The sequence below is a fragment of the Mastomys coucha genome, chromosome X (genome assembly GCF_008632895.1).
Source record: "Mastomys coucha isolate ucsf_1 chromosome X, UCSF_Mcou_1, whole genome shotgun sequence".
NCBI lineage: Eukaryota > Metazoa > Chordata > Mammalia > Rodentia > Muridae > Mastomys > Mastomys coucha.
In genome coordinates this window covers 42,396,625-42,405,047 of record NC_045030.1, presented here as the reverse complement: position 1 = coordinate 42,405,047, position 8,423 = coordinate 42,396,625, and positions in this window count along the sequence as shown.

The following is an 8,423-nucleotide window of genomic DNA, read 5'->3' as shown; positions in this document are numbered from 1 at the left end:
GGCTCCAAACCCCCAGCGAGTTGAGTCTCTGGTTTCGGTTTCAGTGGGCACAGCAGGGCTCCCACAAGTTATAATATACATTTATGATATCTAGCTCATTTATATTTGGCAACTTAGATGAAGAATTTTATCATCTATTCTATCTTGGTGAGTTTAGAATTTTGTATCTAAATCATTTTTTATTTTAACTTGTGTTACCAACCTAAAACCATCTTTTTAAACCTACATCTTCTTAAATGCTAAACAACTTAAGTTTAATTGTGAGACTATAGCTATCTAACTACTGAAGACTATCTAGCCTTCAACCCCATCAGAGACCTGAGAAGAAATATCATTTGAGTATGTAGGAAGTACAGGAATACAACTTCCAAAAATTATAGACCACCTGCCCAGTTCCTAACATTCACAGGGTTTCTCTGTGTAGCCCTGGCTGTCCTGGAACTCACTCTGTAGACCAGGCTGGCCTCGAACTCAGAAATCTACCTGCCTCTGCCTCCCAAGTGCGGGGATTAAAGGCGTGCGCCACCACTACCTGGCCCCAATATTCTTAATAACATTGGAGCATCTATCTTCAGTCTTTTGTCCCAGAATATCTGCCAGACCTTATGTGAAGCAGGAATTATGAAGGACTAGCTTATCCTGTCTTGGCAAAGCTTAACCGTCAACTATCTTGAGTCCATTTGTCATTTTTTTGGACAGCATTCTGTCTGTAGAGGAAGTTAGGGCATTTATAGCCTGGTGGCTAGCTTGCCATAATTGAAGCAACTCCATATGGAGGATACTGGTGTTCATCATCTTCTTTGAAGTGGGATGGGGTTACTGTCAGGAGCAGATCTGTTTCAGAATCAAAAAATCATTTTTAAAATTTTATTATTTATTTACATTCCCATCATTGCCCCCACTTTCTTGCCCTGCACAGAATTCCTCATCCTCTCCTTGCCTCTGAGAGGGTGTTCTTCTCCTCCACCAGACCTCCTCCTTCCCTGAGGCCTCAAGTCTCTGGAGGATTAAGAGCCTCTTCTCCCACTAAGGCCTGACCAAGCAGACCTCTGCTATATTTGTGCCAGGGGCCTCGGCCTGGTCCGTGTATGCTCCTGCTTGGTGGCTCAGTCTCTGGGAGCTCCCTGTGGTCTGGGTAAACTGAGACTGCTGGTCTTCCTATGGGGTCACTCTTCCCTTCAGCTTCTTTAATCCTTCACCTAATGCAATCATAGGGGTACCTGTCTTTAGTCCAATGGTGGAGTGTAAGTATTGGTGTCTGTCTCAGTCAGCTGCTGGTTGGATCTCTCAGATAGCAGCCATGCTAGGCTCTTGTCTGTAAGCACACCATAGCATCAGTAATAGTATCTGGACGTGGTGCCCTCCCATGAAATATATCCCAAGTTGGGCCAGTTGTTGAATACCTTTCTTCAGTCTCTTCTCCATTTTTGTAATGTTATGAGTGGTCTGCTGAATATACATCTGCAGGCCAGAAGAGGGCATCAGATTCCCATATAGATGGTTGAGAGCCACCATGTTGTTGCTGGGAATTGAACTCTTAAGTTCTCTTAAACCAGTGCTCTTAAACAGTAAGCCATCTCACCAGACCCTCAAAAGATCTTTTAATGTTGAAATAATTTTAAATTCCATATATTGTGGATCTCTGATGCTTTTGAAGACCATCTATTCATAGTATATCTGAATTGTTATACTGTTTATTCTTGGCTACTTACTACTCATTAAACATTGTATTGTAATTAACTAAACTAATATCTAATATGACCGTTAGTTTGACCTACTGACTATTAACTTGTATTATTTAATTATCATAAAAGATTGTAATACCAGCTATTAAAAGGACTAGGACTAAACCTTGAATTTTTAAATGAGTTGTATAAGCATAATGCCTGTCTAAGAGTCGAAACACACACACACATATATTATGCTGTAATAAAATTAATCTCAAATTTTGTACCAATATACAATGATGTCTATCAATTTAGGATGCTGACTATAAAATGCTTTTGTTTAAGACTACTCTCTCTCTCTCTCTCTCTCTCTCTCTCTCTCTCTCTCTCTCTCTCTCTCTTTCTCTCTCTTACTCTCTCTCTCTTTTTGGTTTTACAAGACAGGGTTTCTCTGTGTAGCCCTGGCTGTCCTGGAACTCACTCTGCAGACCAGGCTAGCCTTGAACTTAGAGATCCACCTGCCTCTGCCTCCCAAGTGCTGGGATTAGAGGCATGCAATACCACTGCCTGGCTTATGACTACTCTTTATTATAATATTACTATATTACCCATTATTCTTTTTCAACCCCCTTCCCTTTACCTAAGAAAGAAAGAAGGATAGAAAGGAGGAAAAGAAAGATAGAAATATCCTTATTATTTGCAAATTACTGCCCAAAATGACACATACATATTATTTATAAAATAATCAAACCATCAATCCCAACTTAAGGAACTGGAATTGCAGTCTCCTTATAATTGCTTCCTACTGAATTGGGGAGAAGAATTCCTGTTTGGGGGCCCAAAAGGAAATAGGAAAAAATTGTTAAAGATAGAAAGATAGCTGGAATTATTTGTTGTCTAGTCTCTATGTGCTGAGAAAGTTCCAGACTCAATTCAAGTCCTGACTGGTACAATCTAAAAGGTTGGATGAACCAAGGTCATATGAGGTCAGTAATTCTTTTTGAAGTTGTTCTAGAAGCAAGTTTCTGGAAAGAGCATCAGTTTGAGGCAGGATTCATCAGGGACGTGGCACAGTGGGTCTCAGCATCTCAGCATCCCTGAGGGTGAATCCAGTCAAGGCTGCCCTCTTAGTGTTTATTTGTTTGTTTTGTTTTTTGTTTTGTTTTTATTTTGAACAGAATGATATATATATTTATTAGAGGTAATATTTGTTTCTATATTAAAATGAAGTATGGAATGTGAAATGTACACAGATCAATTAAAGATGAATGTTTGCTCTTTGTTTGAGTAGGTGAAAGACAACTGTCTTTCTTTATGAGTTAGTTTGATTGGATAACCAAATTGTAATATAAATCTTCATCCATGCCATGTGAAAGTACAGCATGATGAATCCTGAGGACTCTGTAGCCAACAAGATCTGTTGGGTATGTATAGCTGGAGTTCTGGCTAGAGATATTTTTGTTTCAGCCAGTTTCTGGGCTGTTCTCATGTAGAGGGATCAGCAAATTATGTTACCTATTTAGTTTAGTCTTCTTGATTTCTTTCTTACTGTCTGCAACCAAAATCTTCAGGGGTCTTCCTCTATCAAATCTGATCCTTATTACTTTGGAAGGAGTCCAAGGCCATTTCTTCTTTTCTGTTAACACAAACATAGAGGCTCTCTCTCAAAATAGCTTTTACTTGGTCCATCAACTTGAAGTCAACAAAAGTATTGATTGATTTAATTTAGCAGCTTCTTTTATTTATGTCCGCTCTATTTTGACGTCTCTCATAGAGGATTTGTAATAGCATCACAATCTTAGAACTCATAACAACCTTCATTTTGATAAATTAAAAGTTTAAAACAAAACAATTATTATTATTTATATGGACAAGGGGGTATTCTGTGTAGCCAACACTGACTTGGATCTATTCTGTAGATTAGGTTGGTCTCAAATTCACAAGAAACCTATCTGTCACCAGTGGAACCCAGGCACACAGGAAATCTGTCAGTCCAGTGGCATGGGTTCCTTCCGGTCTGTCTGGGCTGGTGCCCTGAGCAGACCTTGGGGACAAACTCTGCAGCCAGTCCCACAACACCCAGAGGAAGCTTAAATCCCAGGAGCTCTAACACGCCCAAGATCATAGGATCAGAGGTGAGGAGGACACAACATCTGTCCCAACACCAGGAATAACTGGGACCAGTGGGACCCAGGCATGCAGGAACTCTACCAGTCCAGTAACACAGGTTCCTTCCGGTCTGTCTGGGTCAGTTCCCTGAGCAGACCTTGGGCACAAACTCTGCATCGAGTCCCATAATACCCAGAGGAATCTCTACTCCCAGGCTCTCTAACAGGCCCAGGATCACAGGATCACAGGATCACAGAATCACAGGATCACAGAGATAGCTTGAGTCTGAGGAGTTCTGACACAACCAGAATCAGAGGAAGGACAGGCTCCAGTCAGATTTAGCCAGGGTAGATAGCACTATCGATAACCAGAAGGCAGGAGGCAAGCATAAGACCATAAGTAACAGAACCAAGGTTACTTGGCATCATCAGAACCCAATTCTCCCACCATAGCAAATCCTGGACATACCATCACACCGGAAAAATAAGATTCAGATCTAAAATCACATCTCATGATGATGATAGAGAACTTTAAGGACATAAATAACTCCCTCAAAGAAATACAGAATACAGGTAAACAGCTAGAAGCCCTTCAAGAGGAAATACAAAAATCCCTTAAAGAACTACAGGAAAACACAATCAAACAGGCAAAGGAAATAAACAAAACCATACAAGATATAAAAATGGAAATAGAAACAATAAAGAAATCACAAAGGGAGACAACCCTGTAATTAGAAAACCTAGGAAAGATAACAGGAGTCATAGATGCAAGCATCACCAAGAGAATACAAGAGATAGAAGAGAGAATCTCAGGGGCAGAAGACACCATAGAAAACACTGACACAACAAAGTAAATGCAAACTGCAAAAAGTTCCTAACCAAAACATCCAGGAAATCCAGGATGCAATGAGAAGAACAAACCTAAGGATAATAGGTATAGAAGAGAGTGAAGACTCCCAAGGTAATGGGCCACTAAATATCTTCAACAAAATTATAGAAGAAAACTTCCCTAACCTAAAGAAAGAGATGCCCATGAACATACAAAAAGCCTACAGAACTCCAAATAGACTGGACCAGAAAAGAAATTCCTCCCGTCACATAATAATCAAAACACCAAATGCACTAAACAAAGAAAGAATTTTAAAAGCAGTAAGGGAAAAAGGTCAAGTAACATATAAAGGCAGGCCTATCAGAATTAAACCAGACTTCTCACCAGAGACTATGAAAGCTAGAAGGTCCTGGGCAGATGTCATACAGACCCTAAGGGAACACAAATGCCAGCCCAGGCTACTATACCCAGCAAAACTCTCAATTACCTTAGATAGAGAAAACAAAATATCCCATGACAAAACCAAATTTACACAAATCCAGCCCTACAAAGGATAATAGATGGAAAATACCAACACAAGGAGGGAACCTACACCCTAGAAAAAGAAAGAAAGTAATCTTTCAACAAACCCACACACACCTAATTCCACCTCTAACAACAAAAATAACAGGAATAACAATTACTTTTTCTTAATATCTCTTAATATCAAAATTAATATTACCAACATATCCTAATCGATTGAAATTCAAAAATATAAAGAATTAGAAATTTGTTGGTTGTCATCCAGTGGTCTCTCTAATTTCATAATTGGAGAAATAGGTCCAATATTGTACAATCTATATATGCTTTCAGCTTGTTTGTTCGTGACAGTGTCTGGCTGTGTAGAACATACGGGTCTTGAAATCTTGCTTTTCCTATCTCAGCCTCTCTATTAGTAGTATTGTTTATTTCATGTTTTTACACTATACTATGGTTTTTTAGAACAGCTTACATATTTCAAACTTATTTATACAGCCAAAAGAAACACAGACAATTAATTTGAGAGGTGGCTTGTAAGAGAATAGCAAAGAGTGAGACTGAATCTTTTGCTTGATATTTATAACTATTGCATCAATTTTGAAGAAGAAGACTTTATAAGTTACTTTCTCTGAGTTGAATGCTTTTCAAAATCATCACAGCCAATGAACCAGATTCTTACCCTCACCTAATGTCTGTGCCACCCTCCACGCAGAGCCATTGTTCGTTGAAATAGTTGGTGAATGACTTTATGGATAGACCATCTTAATACACAAACTATTTCATAAATTAATGTAACCTGTTCTCTGTGGGTTGAGAATGAAGTCACTCACTCAAGTCAAATAGCTTTGACCAGAACAGGAAGTCTGTATCCAAAAATCGAGCCTACAATTCATTTCTTGGTGCAGCAGAACTATCAACTCTCAGCTTAGCTATGATGGAGGTAAAATCCTTTGGTGATGTGAGTGAGGGTCATTGAAGTACAGCCTTATTACAATGAAATCCAATGTCTAAAAATTGTTCTTATTTTGGGCTTGTACCACAGTAAGAGCCAAGATTTTAAATTCTACTAAATACAATACAAACAAAAAGACTTTATCTATTTATGTTCATTTTAAAAAAAAACTAGTAGTGGCTGGGCAGTGGTAGCGCATGCCTTTCATCCCAACACTTGGGAGGCAGAGGCAGGTGGATTTCTGAGTTCAAGGCCAGCCTGGTCTACAGAGTGAGTTCCAGGACAGCCAAGGCTACACAGAGAAACTCTATCTCAAAAAAAAACCAAAAATAAATAAATAAATAAATAAATAAAAATAAAAAAATTTAAAAATAAAAAAAAACTAGTAGTGATGTATTATTTTTTAAAATATATAGTTAATATGTTTGGAGTTATTTAAAACTTATATTGAGAAAAAATGTATGTATATTCATTATTGCTGAGACAAGCATCTACATAAGACTGTTCAATTGTTTTATATCAAAAACTTTTATAATACTCATTTTTATTGTTACAATATTTTATAAATTTTAAAGAATATGACAAAATTAAAAAAAGAAAGGTATTGTAGGCATTGAAAGGGGGTCTCTGGGAGGAGTTGGGGTACAAAAGAGAAAGAAGAACATGATTCAATTCTATTTACTTAAAATATGTTTTTAAATGTTAACAAATTAAAAAAATGTTAACAAATTCAGATAAATTGAAATTATGTATCTTTTCTCATCATAATGCAATAAAACTTAAATCAATAAAAAAAAAAGAAACCTATCTGTCCCAGGCTTTGTTTCCTAAGTGTTAAGATGAAAGGCCTGGATTTATTTATTTATTTATTTATTTATTTATGTACCCTTAAAGCATTTATATCAATTCTCATTTCTTTAACCTTTTTTGGAGATTAATATCTTTGAAAATTTAAAACAATTAAATACATGTATTATTATTTATTAAGATGGTTTCTCTCTGTTGCCCAGGCTGAACTGAATTTTCTCTGTAGCTTAGGCAGGCCTCAGATTCACAGGAAACCTACCTGTCCTTGCTTTTGTCTCCCAAGTATTGAGCTCAAAGGCTCGGATTTATTAATTTATGTATATAGCCTTGAAAACATTTATATCAATTCTCATTTCTTCCTCCCTTCTAAATATATCCATATCACCTTCTCTTTATATAGATTAAATTAATGTCCTTCCTTTTTTCTATTCAACTTTATTCAATTTCCCTTTCATGTTAGCTCTCAGGAGCTGACATGAGTACTCCTGTGGGAACTCCACATTCAAAGAAGACAAGGCTGCCTGCTCAGAGTAGTGTGAAACCCTACCCCATGTGTGCTCTCGTGAGAATGCCTTTGTTTTTCTGTTGGATAAAAACAAAACAATTCTACACCAACCCTCACTCTGGGTCCTCACATTGACTAGAATATAACCTTTCCTAGGGCAAAACGTGTTTTGGCAGCAGAAAAGCATTACTCTTAAATTTGAAATTATAACAGAAATTATAACCATACTTTCTAAATATTCTCATATTCTCCTTTCTCTTTATATAAATTTAAGATTGATGTGTATTTATTTTTTTTAAAATTGTTAAGGACCCTGTTAATGATTTTAAGCAAAAACCTTTATAATAATCTTAAGGGAAAATATGTCATTTTGAATCTCAGTTGTTTGTACGTGGTTGCATCTATCAGCAGAGGGTCCCACCCTGACTCCATTGTGTAAGCCAGTATGGTCCAGAATTAAGAGATCTGTCTCCTGTGTCTGTTAGTTTTTAGTTCAGAAGCTGTGTTGTGCCTGCACAATTAAGCTGACATACATCCTCAGCTCAGAGCTGCGCTCTAGCAGCAGTGCCAACTAGCACCTAGGATGAGCCTAGGCTGGGTGGCATTTAGGCCTGCAGTTGAAGCTTAAGGTCTCTGTTGCCTGGGAAGCTATTTGGTTCAGTGTGTGCATCTGTGTTTTAGCTCATGTTATGAACCCTGGTATTATGCACGCCAAATCAGCATGTATTCTAGCCTTTGTCTGGAACTTCTCGTGGCTTTTTGCATGGCTTGGGGAAAGCCAGTGTTGCTAAGGAAACATTTTTCCCTGTCTTCCTAACCTTAAAGGGACAGTGGGCATCTGTTTTTTATTTGGGAACTTGAAATCAATTTTGTTAAAAGTGAGTTCTTACCAGATGCTGAGGTGCCAATATGTTGTTGGAAAATATTTAATGTCACTCCGGGACTTCTACCCTGCCTCTGAGTATTCCGTTCCCAAATAAAAGTCACACACAATCTTTATATTTATAATAAGCCTTAATCAGCACTGGAGCTAGGC